General features: G+C 38.2%; 1 protein-coding gene across 1 annotated transcript in view; it reads right to left on the bottom strand.

The window, feature by feature from the left end:
• The window catches only part of LOC104119086 (em protein H5), a 61,853-nt gene that overhangs the window by 3,544 nt on the left and 35,952 nt on the right, over positions 1 to 22,357 (bottom strand). The gene's annotated exons all lie outside the window — the stretch shown is intronic.

Genomic DNA, 22,357 nt, shown 5'->3' with positions numbered 1-22,357 from the left:
AATTTTGCAATAATAGCCTATATTCTATATATAACTGCATTATTTTCACAAAAATAACATTTTATATTTTTATTACGTTAAGCTATTATTTTTAATTATTTTATCGTATATGTAATATTTTTATTATTTATAAATTACTTTTATAAATTATTTTATATAGTTTTCGTGTATTTAATTGTATAGCCCAATATAGGGCTAATTTTGGACCAAAACTAGACCCATCTCTATTAAACCCCTTAACAACCCAAATCAAAGTGCCCCTTCATTTAACCCGGTCACGTCCCATTTTAAACAACCCACCCCACTAATTCTTCTATCTCAGCCGTTGATCTCAGAGATCAACGGCCCACAGACCCCCTCTCCTCTTTAATTAACCAACCCCAAACCCTAAAGACCCATTCCCCATCTCCGCCGCCCCTAAATCCCTTCTACTCTCGAATGTTCTCTCGTCTCTGAAAGAAACCGTAGTAGCCGCCTCTAATTCTCTCTGATTCCAACCTAAATATGGAATCAGTCCATAATTTACTTACCTATTTTGAGTTACTACTATGGTGTATACACGCTTTTGGCGTTACTTAGAGTTTTTGCCTTATTTTTGGCAAGAACTATCTTCCGATATTTGGTTTGGTCGACTCTGATTCGGTGGAGATTTGGACGTCATCTCGTCTATATACATCATACAAGGAAGGATCCTTGATTCCTGGTTCGATTCTCATACGCCTGGACCCAACTAGGGTTTGAGAATCTCCTTCTCCTTTGCCGATTTTGATTGCATGCAATATATTCTTTCCTTCTTTGTGTTTGATTGATAATTTTCCATGTTTGTCTGCTTAATTTGAACACTATATAAACTCCTCTCCTAATTCCCTTTAGACAGAGCTTAGTCACTGAAATTAACCATTAATACTCCCTTATTCTCTCATTCTATATTGTTCTGAACTTTGGCTCTTGGACGGCTGAAAGCCAAGGCCACCGAAATTCGACTAGTTGACCTTTCTTAGTGCGAGCACTGCCCGGGGTTCATCTGAAACCCCTGGGTACTCTGACGCACTAAGATCATTTTGGATTGTGATACTTTCTATTGACGTTTGAAGTACCGCTGAGACTGTTCTACCTGTTTATTTGTTCGTCAATTAATAACTGGTAAGTTCTTTAACCTTAGCAGTTCATCCTCTTTTGTTTGTGTTCATATTCAGTATATTCATGCCATTGAGACTTTTGTGAATCAATATGTTCCTATGTCATCTAATTTTGCAACCTTATTGACTCTGAAGTTGTTTTGTGACTCTGAACTCTTTTTCTAGTATTTGAACTTGCCTACAATTCCCAACTCTTATATCTGTCTATTACACGTGTTTAGTATGAATGATTGTTGACTCTCTTAAGCATGTTTACCCTAATATGTGTGTTTGAATGCTTATTACCTGCTACTCTCCCTGATTTTGTCCCCTACTTTGTTCTGTATCCTTATGATAGACCAACTCATGTGTTTAATGTATCTGATACTCTACTGCGACCAATTCTTAACTGTGATGTAAGCCAATTATGAGATTTACTGTGTTTTCCATGCTTAGTTCAATCCTGTGTTGTTTAAATATACTTATAGTCTATAGGGTGAAATGCAATATCCATCTTTATGTGACAATCTAGTTCTTAGTGTGTTTTTGCCTATTGATAATTCTGTGTCTACTAAACTCGTTTAGGCTGCTATGTTATGTTGATGTTTGTTGTCAATACTGAATTTGCTTTCCTACCCTGTCCTGGATTGTTAGGTCACCAAACTCATGCTTAGGAAGTAATTTAGTCCATGCCTAACTTGTTACTCTTCTGGTTATGCTGTTCATGAGGACCTGTTATTATGCCTTTGCGATTCTATTATGCGTTTGCTGACTTGCTCAATCCTGCATTCCTTTGTACCAGTTAAGACCTTAGGAGTAAATCTTACAACTGACCTTCTTTCACCACATATGGCCAAATAGTATTAGAATTGATGCTTGCTTCTCCTACTGTGGAAGCTTGATATTGTCTTTTGTACGGTGATTAATGTTTAGCACGATAACTTTCTATTGTTAAGTAATTGCTCGACCATGAACCTATATTGTTAGTCTTTATGTTAAACTTACTATATTGAGGTTGTTCTCTATTGCTCCCTTAGCTTTCATGATCAGATCCCCTGTTTGAAAATTGCCTTAAGCTATTTTGACCATGTTAGTGTTTGAAACTTCATTTGAAAGTGTCTGTTATCCCAAGATGATCAATCATGTCCCCTAAAATGCAAGCATGAACTTGTCTTATGTTATATGATTTGTCTATATGTCTTAGTGAGAATTAGTACTATAGTCCTTAGAACTAAGTGTGTGAACTTTCTACTCTGTTTAATTAATTCAATGCATAGTTTGTTGCTTGTGTGGTTGAGTTTGACATCTAATGGGGATGTAAGTCATTCGTTTGAGCATGGTATTTGGTTACATGTGTTGTTGGACTTGGCTGTTGTTTTCAAACTTACTATACTGGTCTTATGAGCTGGGGATTTGGGTCTACTGGTCGTATGAAATGGAGCTGTCGAAGGCCCAGAAAAGCATTGGGTTATTTTGTATTGGGCCTATCATTGGGCCTATAGTTGTCTCCTTTTATAACTGTTCATATTTGGTTTGCATTATTCCATTTGGGTTGTAATAACTTGTAATAACGAATAATGGGGAGATTAATGAAAAACGGGGTTGGGGTATTTTAATGTTTGCATAAAAGGATTGAAAACATGCCTATAGGGTCTACGTGTTCTATTTGCTATCTTGTTCAGCATGACTTATATGTTATTTCGTGTAGTATATTGCATACTAATAGAAATCATGCATATGGGGATTACACACACCTCACTCGTATATTGTTCACGCATGTTAATCCAAAGTTTTTGCCCCACTTGTTTCTATGTTACTACTGTGCACTTAGACAACATGCTTATAGGATGTGACAACATATGCTTTGTCAATCTAGATACCATGCCTATAGGACCCCAACTAATCAATTAATCAATTGCTCCTGTTACGCTGCTCCTTTAGATATCATGCCTATAGGATCTTAATCAACTAATCAACTACTTTGTTACTTCATCGACAACATGCCTATAAAGATAAAAATATATAAAATCAATTTCACTATTAGAAACCATGCCTATATGACACTGTCATTTGCCTAAGAAGCATGCCTATAAAATCAACACTGGTAATTCGGATCGTTTCACTGCCTCATTGCTCAAACAATTAGATATCATGCCTATAGGACTTGCGATGCTTTCAATCTGCATATGCGTTAGTCTACAATCTGCAGTACTGCTTGTATAATGCTAAAATCAGAGTCACATAAAAGCTATGTCTATAGGATTTAATGATTCAATAATGTCTTAATTCTGAAACTATCTACTGCATAACCTGAAATCTGTTTGCGTGCCTTTGTTGTTATGTGTGGAGGCTAGCTTGAGCCACTTATTGCCTTTATGTAAAGTCCTACATCTTTTAAATGCGCGCCTAGATTTTATCATTTTGAGCAGCCTAAGGAAAGTCTAGAACCACCTAAATAGTAGGTCCAAATCCTAGTGGACCATAGCCATGGGACGAGTAGTGCACACATAGGATGCGATCAAGAATTGAATTAAAGTGCCTTTAAGTAATAACTTAACATAGTAATCGGGTAGCAGGAGATGATAGTCTGTGCCCGCTGAATAATATGAGCAACCCCTACCCTAAAGGAGTTGCGAAGTATTATTTAAGTTGCACAGGGTGATCCTTTAGGCTAAAAAACATAGGAACCCCCTTCCCTTTATATGTTTGCTAAACGAACTTAGTCATTAAATATAGACCAATGCAGTTATACTCTCGTAATCTTTAAGATTTGTACCGATTATTCGTATAGTATAATTCTTATGGGTTATGTTATAATAGAACCTTCAGCTTCCACGTCTTTCTTCACTTATATGATCACCTAGCTTAATTATCTAATCCACATAGTGTAAAATTCGGTTGGGAACCACAGTTGTGGATCTTGAAGAGTGCCTAACACCTTCTCTTTGAGGTAATTTGAGCCCTTACCCGATCTTTGGTGACGTAGACTAGTCAAATAGAGTTATTTGAAAATAGGTTCCCTAACGCAGCTTTAAAATTATTAGGTGATGACTCTTCTATTTTAATACCCCTTTAAAAGAGTTGTCATATGTCGAAACCCGCTTTCGAGAGAAAAAGGGGTACGACAACATGGTGACTCTGCTGGGGGATATACTTAGGTTCTTACCATAACAAAATGGAATTATGTGGATTATTTTCCTTATTTTTTCTATATTTGTCTAAACTGCTATGACACGAACATCCTTTCCCTTATTTTCCTCTATTTGTCTAAATTACTATGACATGAACATCCCCCCCCCCCCCCCTGTTTCCCTTTATTGCTATGACATGTACATCCTCTCCCCGTTTCCTTCATCTTGTCTAAGATTGCTATATCATAACCCTCCCGTCCTTATTTCCCTAATTGCTTCATTACGTTCTCACACGTTTTCATGAGTTAAACTAACTTCTCTTTTTTGTCTTTTTTTTTCTTTTCTCTTTTGTTCCTACTCCTATTCATCTTTATCATATTATTTACTGTTTTTATGCACTTTATCATGCAAATACTTGGCAACGTGTTACTATTTCTACATAAAGCATGCTCCACATCATACTCCACCCGTGCCTATTATCAACATAGCAACACTTGATGGGTGTCCGTGCTTTCCTGAAATCACCCTTTTTAAACCGGAAAGGCTTATTTGTGGTAGACTAGTCGATCAACGGTACAGTCGATGGTCCCGTGCCTTTCCCTCTCGAGTTGTCCACATGAGAGTACCAGTCTAGACCTTTCTAGAAACCACATTCCGATTTGAAATGTACATGGATCATGCTAATCCTAGTACGGATTGAGGCGTCATTGACGTAACAACCCAATTAGACAAACCTTGTCCAAAGTCCGACGAGATTTCTATAATCCCAAAAGGACACCATCATATTATGTTCATTACTTAGAGAAAACATGCCAACATGTTGATCATTATTGTGTAAGTAGTTGAATCTGGGGGGAAAGGGCTAACCTTTGTTTGTTTGCAGAAAATGAAGCACGAAATCCCTAGGTTCGGTATGATCCAGAATATCCCATCTTTGCTAATTGACTGGTGGAAAGACCTTGAACCCTGTGATAGAAACCATGTGAGGAGAGTACTTGGTGGCCTGCCATCTTTGCTGAACATTCGACCAAATAGGGAACTGATCGAGGCTGCTACCATGTTATGGGACGAGAAGAGAGATGTTTTTGATTTGGAAATATAGAGATGACTCCTCTCCTGGAAGAAATAGGGGGGTTTTCCAAGTTACCATGGGATAGTCGAGGACTATTGGTGCCAGAAAATCGCACTCCACGCAGTTTTCTGAAAATGTTGGGTTTTAAGAAGAATGATGCACTGCTATGTTTGAAGAAATCATACATACCTTTTGAGTTTCTCTACGAGCATTATGGGCATAGCAAATCATATCGCCTTCATCATGAGGAGATAGCCATTACTTCTTTGTGATAGGTGCACCGTCGGGTTTATATTTTCATTGTCTGCTTCTTGGGATTGTTAATCTTTCCGATGCAAGGGGGAAGGATTCATACTCGCTTAGCATGGTTGCCAGGACCTTAATGGATGGCATCGAAGGATATACGTATACTATCATCCCAATGATCTTAGCTGAGATGTACTGTGCTCTGGATCCGCGCAAGCATGGGTTCGGGCACATTGAGGGTTGTAATTTATTCCTACAAGCTTGGCTGCTAGAACACTTTCAGAGGGGAGAGTACCGCCAGGAGCTTCTAGAAGGTCGTTGAATGACTACATAGCCAGTCATCATCCAAAGAAGATGACATTCATCCCCGACAGGTTTGCAAAGCCTGGAAATGTTGTAGGCTGGGTGCGTTTCTTCAGTAATATGACAGACGAGCAAGTACATTGGATGCTTGAATGGTTTCCTAGTAGTGGGTTCATCTTCATATCAAAAGGAACCACTCACTTGGTACTGATCAGGCTGCGAAGCATATACCTTTCCTCTCCTATAAGGGTAATGAGGCAATCTGGAAGAAAACAAGTAATACCTCGGGTTTCCAACATGGTTCAGTATAAGGCAGATTTCAAAGGGGATGTCATCCCATTCAAGTTCGAAGCGCAACACATGTGGAATCAAAAGATCATGGTGGAAGGAGAAACTATTATGCCAGACAGGTATCACACTGGCCATATGAACTACTATCTATCATGGATGGAAGACTAGATAGCTGGGGACGTCAAACCAGGAGTCAATCTGAAGGATAGTGTTACACCCTATATTTTCGTACGTAAAAGTGCATCGTAAGCAAACTAATGTAGGACCAAAAATGAGATAATATTTGAAAGTATATAAATTAATTTAATCATGTTACCTCGGAGGTTACAAATATTGAAGATCATGAACAACAAGTACAAAGAGGGTTGGAAGGTTCAGAAGCTAAAGGAATTGAAGAAAACAATGTTTCGTCGAAAGTCGACAAGTTGGGAATATTATAACATGTACTTTTGGGGGTGAGACTAGGGTGATTAACATGATATGGAGATTATGTTATGATTTATATTAGTTGTATGACAGTCGTGTGTTATGTTTTGAAGTCAAGCGAGTTGTGGAACAAAAGTCAATGAAAGTCATCACAAGTTATGTTCATAAGTTTTACTTAAACTTTTGGTCAAATGTAACTGCAATTTCCACCCAATATACTTAGAGTTACGGGGTGTTCCACCCATAAAATTAAAGATCTATGAGTTTACTTTCTAACTCATTAAACCGTTTGTCAATACGATATTGGAGTAGAGAGATATAGGTATTTTTGCAAGACTGCGCAGGCTGCTAGGTGACAAGTAGGTGTGTCACCTACTTGCTTAAATGAGAGCCCAAAAATGGGCCATTTCGGGTCGTCCAAAGAGGCCTTTTAAAGGACTAGTTTCTTCATATATTATACTGAAAATAGGGCATGATAACAAGACATAAGCTCTGCAAAAATCCTCCCAAATATTTCCCATAAACCCTAATTGATTTTCTCTCCCTTTTAAGTTCTAATTGGAGGTAAAACTTAGAGTTTGAAGAACCAAGATAGGAGCTGAGTTATCCAAAAAAATAAGGTGATTTTACTGCTCTCTTGCATCCATTTTTTCTGCTGTAAATTCATGGTAAGTCGTTCTATACTTGTAAGAACTCACGGGACAGTGATCGGAAGCCGTGAGTTCAAGTTATTCACTTGTAGTGGACAGTTTTGTTGACTGTTTTGTATTGTTGTTGGGCTGCGTATTTTACTACTATTTTGTGGGGTTTTGGAGGATTAAGGAGGTGGATAAAAACCATATAAATTTAGGGTGGTGGGCTGATCGTTCGTCGTAACATTTTCAGGTCGTTTGACACTTCTACGGTAGTCGTTTTGTGTATAAAGCGATTGGGGTGTGTTGGGCTGTTTTGTAGTATTTGATGGTGTATATAAAGCTAAAAAATAATGTATATATGTTGTTATTGTTGTGTTCTTATGTTTGTGATATCTTCAATTTGGAGGAAGTAAGGAGTATAGGGGAGATGCTGCCCATTTTAATACAAAATAAGCTTGTCTTTCGTTGTGCGATAGTTTTACCTTTCGTAACTTAATGATAGTATTATTATCGTTGTTGTAGATTAAGGTGCAAAGAGGTGAGTTCAACTTGGTGATTGGCAAGATTTTGATAAAGTATGTTAAGGCTAAGCCCTTCCTTCATTTTGGCATGATCTCGTAATTACACGTGTTTGATAACGAGGCATAAAGAGAAGTTCATACTCCCGAATTTATATACACTATCCTAGTCTCATAAGTTACAGTATTCTCCCTTATCGGGACTTCATATTCAGTTTAGTTTTGTCTTTATTCAGTCAAGAGAGCAGATGGTCTATATATATGCAATATTATAATATTTTCACCACCATCGAGCTATAATCGGTGGGCAGGCCCCTGTTGGGCAACCTCTGATCAAATGGTAATTTATATACTGAGCCTACTGTGGCCGAGCGGCTATGAGCGAGCCCAGAATGGACGAGATAGAGAGCCTTGTATGGCCGAGCGCCTATGAGCGAGCCTACTACGGCGGAGCAGTTACACGTTCCGAGCCTTATAAGGCCGGACATTTATTTTACTTACTATATTGAGAGAGTTGAGTCAGTATCAGCAGGTAAGTATATCTCCATATTACCTTTGACTCCCAGTTACTTTCAGTTATCATATTATCAGTTCAGTTTCAGATTTCTGTTATTTTATTGCCTTACATACTAGGTACATTATTTCGTACTGACGTCCCTTTTCTGGCGGCGCTGCATTTCATGCGTGAAGGTTCAGACAGACAGACGGGTAGACCTCCTTAGTAGGTATTGCCCGAGTTCAGCCTGATCGGTAAGCTCCACGTCCTTCAGAGTTTTCGGGTCTAGAGTTTTGTGTACATCTTATGTATATCTGTATATATGTTATGGGTAGGTCGGGGTCCTGTTCCGATCACAGTACATCCATCAGTAGAGGCTTGTAGACATATCCAGTTAGTTAGTGCAGTATGTTAGGATTGTAGGCCTTGTATGTATATTTTGTTTGTTTGTTGGCTGTAGTAGTTATGATGACCTTGTCGGCATAGCATTATATTGATGTTTAGTCAGCGTTAGTTTCCGTTCAGTTTTATATTTTGCTTCCCAAATTATCTTGCAATGTGGCCCCATGGCCAAAGTATGACATTATATGTTCAGAGTCCCTTAGTTGCAAGTTGGTACGCAAGGTTAGGTGAGGCACCGGGTGCTGGTCTCGCCCCCCAGGTTCGGGGCGTGACAAACTTGGTATCAGAGCAGTTTTATCCTTGGGAGTGTAAAGCCGTGTCTAGTAGGGTCTTGTTTATAGATGTGTTGTGCACCACATTATATAATCATGGAACTACAGGGCATTTAGGAGTTGGTTACCCTTCTTTCAAATCTAAATCATGCTATAGAACTGAGTTATAAGAAATTTGAGTTAAACTAATGTGTTGGTGTTTGCATGCACAGATGACGGTGACTAGGAAGACTACGGCTAGCCAGAGGAGAGATACAGTAGCATGTGAGGGGACTAGCAGGGTACCCCCAGTAGATGGGGCCCAGTCTGAGGCCCAAGGCGAGATCCCTACTTAGCCATTACCGACTCCTCCACCACCTAAGGAGATTCCTAGGGATACCGGACATCCAATTCCCCATCCACTTCCATCAGATCAGGACTTGAGGAGTGCGGTGCATTTGTTGACATAGTTGGTAGCTACCCAGCAACAGGCTAGGGCATCAGCTAGTGCATGATCTTCTGAGGGGTCTGGGAGTTCAAGGGTCCGAGAGTTTATTGCTTTGAGTCCCCTAGAGTTCATGGGGACAGATTAGAGAGAGGATCCGCAGGATTTCATAGATCAGCTTCACAGGATCTTTCGGGTTATGCATGCCACAGAGAAAGAGGCAGTTGAGCTAGCAACTTTTCGACTCCGAGATATAGCCATCCTTTGGTACGAGGGATGGGAGAGTTCCAGGGGATGTGATGCACCTCCAGCTATTTGGGAGAATTTTTCAGATGCCTTCCTTGACTAGTACTTACCGCGGAGATCCGACAGGCTTGAGTCGATCAGTTTCTAGCCCTCAAGCAGGGCAATATGAGTGTTCGAGAGTACAATATCTGTTTTAACTCATTGGCCAAATATGCACCATCCATAGTTGCTACTGTGCGGGACAGGATTCACAGGTTTATAGCAGGGTTGGCCCCAGAGTTAGCCGAGGCATGTAACACCCCAAATTTTAACTAATATTTGCATTTTTGATTGAGCATCTTTATAATGAGGAAATATTTTTACTTCGTACTTCCTAAACGTGAAAATTACAATACATGAAAATTCCTTACTCTAGGTTGTGTTAATACTGACAAAGAAGTTCCAAGGTGTTGCTATGTGTAACACTTAATATTATTTTGATGAATTGTTGTTAAATACATTATAATTAAGTTTTTGGTCTGTCACTCTTTTATATTTATCTAAGGATATTTAGTAGTTGGGCAGCTATTTTTATTTTATATTTATCCAAAATTCTTAAAGACAACTTTGATTGACTTAGTCTTCCATAAACTCCCCATTTTCATTCTTTCAAAAAAAAAAGAAAAAGACCCCTACCCTCTCTCCTTCTTATCACTTGAAAACTTCATGGAAACCACCATAAATTTTCACTAAACCAACCAGCAAAATTCGTTCTTGGTGAAGCTCAAGTTGCTCCTCTCTTTTGTGGTAAGTTACTAAACCCGTTTTTACACTAGACAACTATTAGTATTTTCTTCATATCTTGTTGTATAGAGCTCCGTTTTAAGTGATCTAGGACTTTCTGAAAAACTATTTCATAGATCTATAACTCTTATGAAGGAACCAAAATCTGGTTTTCCTTTATTTACCCAAATATAGGTGATGAAATACAAGGCAGGTGCTGCCCAGATTTTCTGTTTTACAAACCCTCCCTGTACTACTGTTAGTAAGTTTAGCATAACGTTTTGTACAAAATTGATATGGGGGTGATTCAAGATGTTCTGAAACTTTAAGATACATTTCTACAACTATAAAAGAAGACCACACAGTCTAGTTTGTCCTTTTTCATCTTCAAATCTGAGTCACAACACGAGATAGTGATTCTGTCAAGAATTTCTGTTTCAAACATTTTGGGTAATTTTTACCAATATCATTTTTAGTTTGACATGTTAAATTACTGAACTTATATAGATATTTTATTATGTATTTAAGATATATATATCCTTATAAAATCTAAGGGGAAGTGTTTGAGGAAGTGGACGGATTTGGTTTGTCTAGGGCGTAGACGATTCGAACGTCCTCAAGTTGTGGTTGAACTATTTTGTGGTAAAACACCAAGGTTTGTGTATAAACTTTGTACTCTTTTTTACTTGCTGGAATATTTTGAAATAATCTGATATTTTATTTTTCTTCTCTTCAATTAATAGCATTGTATTCGTGTTATATCAAGTATTGTAAGATATTTGCTAAATTACCCACTCGTACGGATTGTTTGATCATTTTGCATTCTTGTTGGGACTTTGTCCTTCTTGTGGCAGTGACTTTGTCACTCATATTGGCATGCCTCTTGATTTGGATCTTTTTTCATCTTGACTCTGGATTTGTAGTTCGTCTTAAATTATGGAATTTGTATGTGTTAAGTACGAACTAGGAAGCTATTTTTAATATGGTTCTTGATTCTCTTGACTGTTGGGTTTTGACCCTACTTGATTTTGGGCTTCGGTCCATCTTGATACCTGATTTTGCTTAGTGTGATGGCATGACGTACATATTAGCCGAACAATGGATATTTGACAAGCTTTCTTGGATTGATAGTATACGCTTTCTCAACTCTTGAATCTTGAACATTGTTATCGATATTTGAAAAAACTTCAAGGGTTGATATTTGATACTTTTGATATATTTGTTTACTTGTTTTAAATTATATTTTATTTGAGCTACCTATGACTAAAAATGAGAATTGGAGAAGTTAATGGCTCCAAGCCCCCAAAGTTTATACGCCACTAAGCTTTATGCTTAGCGATAGTTGTTTTCTATGGTAGGTAATGTACGAGATGAAATTTGAAGACGTCTTTATGAAGTAGGCTTTTTGGGAGCACTTATGGAGATCACATTTGCATATGCACCATGGTTTTTTTTTATAGTTTTGGGACTTGCACATGATATATATGTCACACTTATGTATGTTATTTGGAGGCTTGGATATTAAGACCAAAATCTTGTAACTTGAATTTGGTAACTTATTTTGTTGTTTTAAGGTGTGTTAATAACTCAAGTCTTGTAATATGTTAAATTTACACTTTGTCTTATATATATGTACAAAGGAAAAGACTAATTTTTCTTTTTATACCCGATAGTTTGAAATTTATGTACAATACAAACTTGCAGTGATGTCGAAAGAAAGTATAATTTTGTTAGGAAGTTGCTTTAACGTGTTGATTATTCAAGAAGGGCTATATCACCTTATGTTGAAATTTTGATATTGTATTTCATTTTTTAAAAAATAAAATAAAAATTATGAAGAGTATTTTCGAAAATAAAAATATTGCACTTTGGACCTCATCGCATGGGCCTATTTCCGCTACTAAATAATTCTGAATATTTTTTAATTAATATCTTCTTAATGTTGTAAGTAGTAAATTAGATTTGTTTCATAAGTAGCACCCTCCCAAAGGGGTTGCTACAAGTTTTGGTATCAGAGCCTAGGTTTGTGATTCTAGGATTTTTGTTGTGATCGTACCTAATATTTTTGTTATTTTCTTTCTTAAAAATGACTTGGAGATTATAAATTTTTACATACTTGTTTAATGTAATTTGATGTATTACTTGTGCATATGCGTCGTGTACATGTCCATAATGCAGTGTGATCTTATCTTTTATAGGAATTTAATATGGCCTCTTCTTCGAATAGAGCTATTGAATCCGTTGATGAAAGTCAGGCCCATTATAATGCTCCACCTCACCTCCAAGAAGGAGATGAGGTACCCTTGCCTAACCTAAATCATCATCGTGTTAGTGAAAATGAAGTGGGCAATAATCCAAGAGAAATGGGTCATAGTACTCCTATTATGACTCATCTATTTCAGCAGATGGCTGAGTTCTTTCGTCACTTGGCTGGGACAATGTCAGAACCTAGTGAAATGAATTTTGAGAAGATGAGGAAAATGGGTGGAGTCGAATTTGAAGGCACTATTGATCCCACGGTAGCTGAATAATGGCTCGAGCGCATGGAGAGAGTCTTTGAACAACTAGAGTGTACTAATGCTGCCAAATTTAAGTATGCTATCTCTCTTTTACAAAAAAATGCCTATGATTGGTGGGTAAGTGTGCCAAATGCAAAAGCAAAACCTCCGGTGCTGACTTTGGATGACTTTGTGAAAGCATTTCGTGCGAAATATGTCCCTCCTGTCTACTGTGATGCAAAGAAAAAAGAGTTTCTGAATTTAAGACAAGGGAGTATGTCTATTGCAGAGTATCAAAAAAACTTTCTCATGCTTTCTCGCTATGCTGGAGGTATTATTGATGGTGAAAGAGACAAGTGCAGAAGATTTGAAGAAGGTTTGAATGGTTACATTCGAAAAACTGTGGCAATCTTGCAACTTGAGGATTTTTCCAAGCTAATTTAAGCTGCTCTTACTTGGGAAAGAATTGACAAGGAAGAAGCTAGTAGGAGAGAAAACAAGTTTAGGAAGGGTAATTCAGATTATGACGGTCCATCCAAGAAGGGAAAGTTTGATTATTCCAAGACTGAAAGTGCACAAAAGTCATCATATCATAAGCAGAATAAGCCAAATTTCTCTACTGCTAGTACTCCAAGTTATGGCCAAGGCAAAACTTATACACCTACTTGTGCACAGTGCAGAAAGAATCACTATAGTGTCTAAAGAAGAGCTTCTAGTGCTTGTTTTAATTGTGGAAGTATGGATCATAAAGTGAAGGATTGTCCTAATCCTAATCCTCTTTCTTATACGCATACAGAGGGATCAGTTCAAAAGCCTATCACTACTCATTCTCAAGCTAATAGAGGTGCAAGACCTAGAAATATACAAGCGGCGGGTTCAGGTGGAGCTAATCAGGCTAGTGGGTCGAGATCTACTGCACTAGTCTATGCTATGAGATAGAAGAATGACCAAGATGGCCCGCACATGGTTGTTGGTAAATTTCACTTATTTGGCATATCTGTTGTTACATTATTTGATCCTCGATCTTCGCACTCTTATGTTTGCTCATCACTTGCATTTCCTGATACTGTTAAATCTGTAAGACTTGACTTTGATGTGTTGGTCACGAGTCCATTAGGTCATCAAGCTATTGTTAATAGGATTTACCGAGATTGTCCATTCATGATTCAAAATCTGGTCTTCCCTGCAGACTTGCTTGAAATGCCCTTCCAAGACTATAATGTTATTGTTGGTATGGATTGGCTCCATAGGCACCATGCATTAGTTGATTTTAGGTTGAAGCAAGTGACTTTTAGAACTCCTACATACTCACACATAGTAGTTCAAGGAGAAAGATCATTGAAAGCTAATATTATTTCTGCGGTCTTGGCAAGGAAGATGATTTGTCAAGGTTGTGATGCCTATCTTGCTCATATAGTCGATACACGATTGGGGAGTCCAAGTCTGAAGGACATACCAACCGTGTGCGACTTTCCTGTTGTATTTCCTGATGATCTTCCTGGATTGCCTCCAGAAAAGGGAGATTGAATTTCCTATAGAGCTTGTCCCTGGAACTACTCATATTTCTATCGCTCCTTATAGAATGGCTCCAGCTGAATTAAAAGAGTTGAAGGCTCAATTGCAAGAACTTCTTGAGAAAGGTTTTATCCGTCCCAGTATTTCGCCTTGGGGAGCTCCTATTTTATTTGTGAAAAAGAAAGATGGCACTCTTAGGCTTTGCATTGATTACCGGCAGCTGAACAAAGTAACAATCAAGAACAAATATCCACTACCTATAATAGATGACTTGTTTGACCAACTGAAGGGTGCCAGCTTGTTCTCAAAAATTGACTTGAGGTCTGAATATTATCAATTGCACGTGAGGGAGCAAGATGTTCCTAAAACTGCTTTTAGGACCAGGTATGGACATTATGAATTTTTGGTAATGCTATTTGGTTTGACAAATGCTCCTGCTGCATTTATGTATCTTATGAACCGTGTATTCAAGCCTTATCTTGATCAATTTGTGGTGGTGTTTATTGATGACATTTTAGTCTATTCCAAGAATAGAGAAGATCATGATAAGCATCTCCGGATTGTCATGCAAATTATGAAAGAGAGTCAACTCTACGTGAAGCTTTCCAAATGTGAATTTTGGCTGAGTGAAGTGGCATTTTTGGGGCATATTGTATCAGTTGAAGGTGTGAAGGTTGATCCTAGTAAGATTCAAGCTATTGTTGATTGGAAACCTCCTAAAACTCCAACTGAGATCAGAAGTTTCTTGGGTTTAGCAGGATACTATAGGAGGTTCGTGAAGGGCTTCTCTATTATAGCTTCTCCTTTGATCAAACCTTTGGGAAAAGACACCGAATTTTTGTGGGATGACAAGTGTCAAGAGAGCTTTGAAAAGCTCAAATCCTTGTTGGCACAAGCTCCAATACTTTCTTTGCCAGCTGAATGGAAAGATTATGTGGTATACAGTGATGCATCTCACCATGGCTTGGGTTGTGTTTTGATGCAAGAAGGGAAAGTAATTGCTTATGCCTCTCGAAAGTTGAAATCGCATGAGTTGAATTATCCCACTCACGATCTTGAACCTGCTGCCATTATTTTTGCCTTAAAAATTTGGAGGCATTACTTGTACAGGGAGAAATGTCACATATTTACTGATCACAAGAGTTTGAAGTACTTGGGTACACAAAAAGAGTTAAACTTGAGACAACGTAGATGGCTTGAACTCATCAAAGATTATGATTGCACGACTGATTATCATCTTGGTAAAGCTAATGTGGTTGCAGATGCATTGAGTCGCAATTCCCTTGTAAGTTTAACTCTAAGTCCTTTGCTCTTGCTTCTTGAATTAAGAGCCATGAATGTTTGTCTTTCATTTAATTCTAATGGTCCTATCATTGCTAATTTGTAAGTCAAGCCAGTCTTACTTGAGCAGGTCCAAGAAGCGCAGAAGTTAGATGAGAAGTTTGTGAAACGGGTTGAAGAAGTCCAGAATGGAAGAGAATCAGATTTTACATTGAAGAAAGATGATACCTTATTTTATAAAAATAGGTTGTATGTTCCTAATGATGATGAATTGAGGAAGCATATCTTGATTGAAACACATAATTCACCTTATGCAATGCATCCTGGAGGTACTAAAATGTACCGGACCATCAAGGAGCACTACTGGTGGAGTGGTATGAAGAATGATATTACAAAGTTCATTTCCAAATGCTTGGTATGTCAACAAATAAAAGTTGAACATCAAGTCCCAGCTGGTCTACTGCAACCCTTGTCAATACCTGAGTGGAAATGGGAAAGGATAACGATGGACTTTATCTCTGGACTTCCACGCACTCAAAGGAATCATGATGCATTTTGGGTCATTGTAGATAGACTAACTAAAAGTGCTCATTTCTTGGCAATCAGAATGGACTACTCATTGGAATGTTTGGCAGAATTATACATTAATGAGATTATGAGGCTGCATGGAATCCCTGTTTCTATTGTGTCTGATAGAGATCCAAGGTTTACATCTAGATTTTGGTCTAGCTTGCAAGAAGCTTTGGGTTCTAGGTTGAATTTTAGTACCGTTTTCCATCTACAAACAGACGGCCAGTATGAGAGGGTAATACAAATCTTGGAGGATATGCTTCGAGCCTGCATTATTGAGTTTGAGGGTAGTTGGGACAAACACTTAGCCCTGATAGAATTTGCTTACAATAATATCTACCAATCAAGTATATGCATGCCTCCTTATGAAGCTTTGTATGGGAGAAAATGCAGAACGCCTCTTTGTTGGAACGAGGTTGGTGAAAGAAAATTTGTGGGTCCTGAGATTGTTCAACAAACTGAAGATAAGGAAAAAATCATCAAGGATCGCTTAAAAATTGCCTCAGACAGACAAAAGTCTTATGTTGATCTTAAGAGGCGTGAAATTGAGTATAAAGCGGGTGATAAGGTATTTTTAAAGGTTTCTCCATGGAAGAAAATTATGAGATTTGGCCAAAAAGGTAAACTTAGTCCACGATTTATTGGACCTTATGAAGTGCTTGAGAGAGTTGGCTCAGTTGCTTATAAACTAGCTCTTCCACCAGAGTTAGACAAGATCCACAACGTCTTCCATATTTCTATGCTTAGAAGATACCGCTCAGATCCATCTCATGTTCTTCCTATTGAATCTATAGAGGTCAATCCTGATTTAACATATGGAGAAGAACCAATCCAAATCTTAGCGCGTGAGTTAAAGGAGCTTAGAAACAAGAGCATCTCCTTAGTGAAAGTTCTTTGGAAAAATCATTCTGGCGAAGAAGCTACCTGGGAGCGAGAAGAGGATATGCGAATTCAATATCCACATTTATTTAGGGACTAGTACCAGGTAAATTTAAGGATGAATTTTATTTAAGGGGGAGAGAGTTGTAACACCCCAAATTTTTACTAATATTTGTATTTTCGATTGAGCATCTTTATAATGAGAAAATATTTTTACTTCTCACTTCCTAAACGTGAAATTTACAATATATAAAAATTCCTTACTCTAGGTTGTGTTAATATTGACAAAGAAGTTCCATGGTGTTGCTATGCGTAACACTTAATATTATTTTGATAAATTATTGTTAAATACATTATAATTAAATTTTTGGGTTGTCACTCTTTTGTATTTATCTAAGGATATTTAGTAGTGGGGCAGCCATTTTTATTTCATATTTATCCAAAATTCTTAAAGACAACTTTCATTGACTTAGTTTTCCATAAACTCCCCATTTTTATTCTTTCAAGAAAAAAAAAAGACCCCTACCCTCTCTCCTTATTATCACCTGAAAATTTCTTGGAAACCACCATAAATTTTAACTAAACCAACCAGCAAAATTAGTTCTTGGTGAAGCTCAAGTGTCTCCTCTCTTTTGTGGTAAGTTACTAAACCCGTTTTTACACTAGACAACTATTAGTGTTTTCTTCATATCCTGTTGTATAGAACTCCGTTTTAAGTGATCTAGGACTTTCTGAAAAACTATTTCATAGATCTATAACTCTTATGAAGGAACCAAAATCTAGTTTGTCTTTATTTACCCGAATATAGGTAATGAAGTACAGGGCAGGTGCTGCCCAGATTTTCTATTTCACAAACCCTCCTTGTACTACTGTTACTAAGTTTAGCATAACGTTTTGTACAAAATTGATATGGGGGTGATTCAAGATGTTCTGAAACTTTAAGATACATTTATACAACTATAAAAGAAGACCACACAGTCTAGTTTGTCCTTTTTCATCTTCAAATCTGAGTCACAACACGAGACAGTGATATTGTCCAGAATTTCTGTTTCAAACATTTTGGGTAATTTTTACCAATATCATTTTTAGTTTGACATGTTAAATCACTGAACTTATATAGATATTTTATTATGTATTTAAGGTATATATATCCTTATAAAAGCTAAGGGGAAGTGTTTGAGGAAGTGGACGGATTTGGTTTGTCTAGGGCGTAGACGATTCGAACGTCCTCAAGTTGTGATTGAAATATTTTGTGGTAAAACACCAAGGTTTGTGTATAAACTTTGTACTCTTTTTACTTGCTGGAATATTTTAAAATAACCTGATGTTTTATTTTTCTTCTCTTCAATTAATAGCATTGTATTCGTGTTATATCAGGTATTGCAAGATATTTGCTAAATCGCCCACTCGTACGGATTGTTTGATCATTTTGCATTCTTGTTGGGACTTTGTCCTTCTTGTGGCAGTGACTTTGTCACTCATCTTGGCATGCCTCTTGATTTGGATCTTTTTCCATCTTGACTCTGGATTTGTAGTTCGTCTTAAATTATGGAACTTGTCTGTGTTAAGTACGAACTAGGAAGCCATTTTTAAGATGGTTCTTGATTCTCTTGACTGTTGGGTTTTGACCCTACTTGATTTTGGGCTTCGGTCCATCTTGATATCTGATTTTGCTTAGTGTGATGGCATGACGTACATATTGGCCGAAAAATGGATATTTGACAAGCTTTCTTGGATTGATAGTATACGCTTTCTCAACTCTTGAATCTTGAACATTGTTATCGATATTTGGAAATACTTTAAGGGTTGATATTTGATACTTTTGATATATTTATTTACTTATTTAAAATTATATTTTATTTGAGCTACCTATGACTAAAAATGAGAATTGGAGAAGTTAATGGCTCCAAGCCCCCAAAGTTTATACGCCACTAAGCTTTATGCTTAGCAATTGTTGTTTTCTATCGTAGGTAATGTACGAGATGAAATTTGAAGACGGATTTATGAAGTAGGCTTTTTGGGAGCACGTATGGAGATGACATTTGCATATGCACCATGGTTTTGTATAGTTTTGGGACTTGTACATGATATATATGTCACACTTATGTATGTTATTTGGAGGCTTGGATATTAAGACCAAAATCTTGTAACTTGAATTTGGTAAATTATTTTGTTGTTTTAAGGTGTGTTAATAACTCAAGTCTTGTAATATGTTAAATTTACGCTTTGTCTTATATATATGTACAAAGGAGAAAACTAGTTTTCCTTTTTATACCCGATAGTTTAAAATTTATGTACAATACAAACTTGCAGTGATGTCGAAAGAAAGTATAATTTTGTTAGGAAGTTGCTTTAATGTGTTGATTATTCAAGAAGGGTTATATCACCTTATGTTAAAATTTTGACATTGTATTTCATTTTTAAAATAAAATAAAATTATGAAGAGTATTTTCGAAAATAAAAATATTGCACTTTGGACCTCATCGCATGGGCCTATTTCCGCTACTAAATTATTCTGCATATTTTTTAATTAATATCTTCTTAATGTTGTAAGTAGTAAATTAGATTTGTTTCGTAAGTAGCACCCTCCCAAAGGGGTTGCTGCAAGGCATGTGCCGCCGCTGCATTGCCGGATAGTATGGATATCTCTCGGATTCAGGCATTCGCCCAGAATATAGAAAGGGGTAGGCATCAGCAGCAGGGTACAGAGAGGGTTGAGCAAGGGCAACATAAGAGGAAAAGATTTCCTAGGTCTCAGGAGCAATCTCAGGGTAGTTATAGGCCCCAGTACTCCGGATGGCCACCTAGGCCTCCGCCACCTCAGTTATAGGGTTACAGGTATGGCCGCTATACTCAGTCAGGACCAGGTGAGAGCTCACGGGAGTCGGGTTTGCAGCGACATCGAGGTTCTGCACAGACATGGTCATTTACGCCACGGTGAGACATCTGTAGTAGAGTACACTTGGGCCAATGCCGAGCCGGTTCTGATGCTTATTATACTTGTGGTCGTCCGGGGCATATGATGCGAGATTGCCCAAATAGAGATTCTGGGGGAATGGCACAACCATCAAGTTCGGCAACAGGATCATCTATGCCTGTGCATCTTTCAGGGCGCGAGTCTCAGTCTTCGGCTGGTAGAGGTCGAGGCAGAGGTTACAGTTCAGGTGGTAATCATAACCGTACCTATGCTTTAGCGGGTCGACAGGACCAGGAGTTTTCACCAAACGTTGTGACAGGTATATTGACTATTTGCTCTCGTGATGCTTATGCCTTGATAAACTCAGGATCTACTTTATCTTATATTACCCCATTTGTCGCGGGGAAGTTTGGTATAGTGCCTGAAATACTAAGTGATCCTTTTGCGGTATCTACACCGGTCGAAGAATCGATTATTGCTAGACGGGTTTACCGAGGTTATACGGTGACAGTTTGTAGTCATCAAACCTCAGCTAACCTGGTTGAGCTAGAGATGATGAATTTTGATGCTATCATGGGCTGGTTGGCAGCTTGTTATACCACGGTTGATTGCTGAGCAAAGGCAGCCAGGTTTTATTTTCTGGGTGAGCCCGTCCTTGAATGGGTAGGTAATACAGCGACACCCAGAGGTAGGTTTATTTCCTATCTGAAGGCGAGGAAAATGATCGCAAAAAGGTATATTTATCATATTGTACGAATTAGAGATGTAGACGCTGAGATACCTACACTTCAGTGTATTCCCGTAGTCAAAGAGTATGCAGATGTGTTTCCAGATGATCTTCCAGGTATTCCTCCAGAGTGAGAGATTGATTTTAGCATCGATTTGCTTCCAGGAACTCAACTAATATCCGTCCCTCCGTATATAATGGCACCTGCCGAATTGAAGGAGTTGAAGGAGCGGTTAAAAGATTTGCTGGAGAAAGATTCCATCAGGCCCAGTACCTCACCTTGGGGTGCACCGGTACTATATGTGCGTAAGAAAGACGGCTCGCTGAGGATGTGTATCGATTATGGGCAGCTGAACAAGGTAACCATTAAGAATAAGTATCCACTTCAAAGGATCGATGACTTGTTTGATCAGTTGCAAGGGGCTAGATGCTTTTCAAAGATAGATTTGAGGTCTGGGTACCACCAGGTCAGAGTTCGGGAAAAGGATATTCTGAAGACAGCCTTCAGGACTTGATATGGCCACTTCGAGTTCCTTTTCATGTCCTTCGGGTTAACGAATGCACCCGCCGTATTTATGGACTTGATGAATAGCCTATTCCAGCCATTTTTAGATCTATTCGTGATAGTATTTATTGATGATATTCTGGTTTATTCCCGTTCAGAGGATGATCATGCGGACCACCTGTGAGCGGTACTCCAAACCCTCCGTGATCATAAGTTGTATGCTAAGTTTTCTAAATGTGAGTTCTGGTTGAAGTCTGTAGCATTCTTGGGGCATATTGTATCAGATGAAGGTATAAAGGTAGACACTCAGAATATTGAGGCCTTAAAATCTTGGCCTAGACCTACCACTCTGACAGAGGTTCGTAGCTTTTTAGTATTAGCAGGATACTACCGGAGGTTCGTAGAGGGGTTTTCTTCCCTTTCGGCACCATTGACGAAGTTGACACAGAAAGCAATTAAATTTCAATGGACGAAGGCTTGCGAGCGGAGTTTCCAAGAGCTTAAGAACAGGTTGACCTCAGCGCCAATTCTAACACTTCCAAAAGGTCCAGAGGGTTATGCCGTGTATTGTGATACCTCATGTTCCGGGTTACGATGTGTCCTGATGCAACATGGGAAGGTAATTGCGTATGCTTCAAGGCAGTTGAGGAAGCACGCGAGGAATTATCCGACCCACGACCTCGCGTTAGCTGCGGTTATCCATGCACTTAAGATATGGCGGTATTATTTATATGGTGTTCATGTTGATGTATTTACAGATCATAAAAGCCTACAATATATCTTCAAGCAGAAAGAGTTGAATTTGCGACAGAGGTGATGGCTTGAGTTATTGAAAGATTACGATGTTAATATTCTCTACCATTCAGGGAAAGCTAATGTTGTAGAAGATTCCTTAAGTCGCCGGTCTATGGGTAGCTTAGCACATGTAGAGGCCGAGGAAAGATAATTACCTAGAGAGATTCATCAATTAGCTTGTTTGGGGGTGCAGTTAGTAGATTCTGACGATGGTGGAGTTGTACTCCAAAACACTGCAAAATCATCTCTCATAGCTGAAGTCAAAGAAAGGCAGTACGAGGACCCAGAGTTTGTCTAGTTAAGAGAGCGAGTTTCGTAGAAGAAGAAG

The sequence above is a fragment of the Nicotiana tomentosiformis genome, chromosome 3 (genome assembly GCF_000390325.3).
Source record: "Nicotiana tomentosiformis chromosome 3, ASM39032v3, whole genome shotgun sequence".
Taxonomy (NCBI): Eukaryota; Viridiplantae; Streptophyta; class Magnoliopsida; order Solanales; family Solanaceae; genus Nicotiana; species Nicotiana tomentosiformis.
The sequence above is the reverse complement of the archived record's forward strand: the minus strand, read 5'-3'. Positions and strand labels throughout refer to the sequence as shown.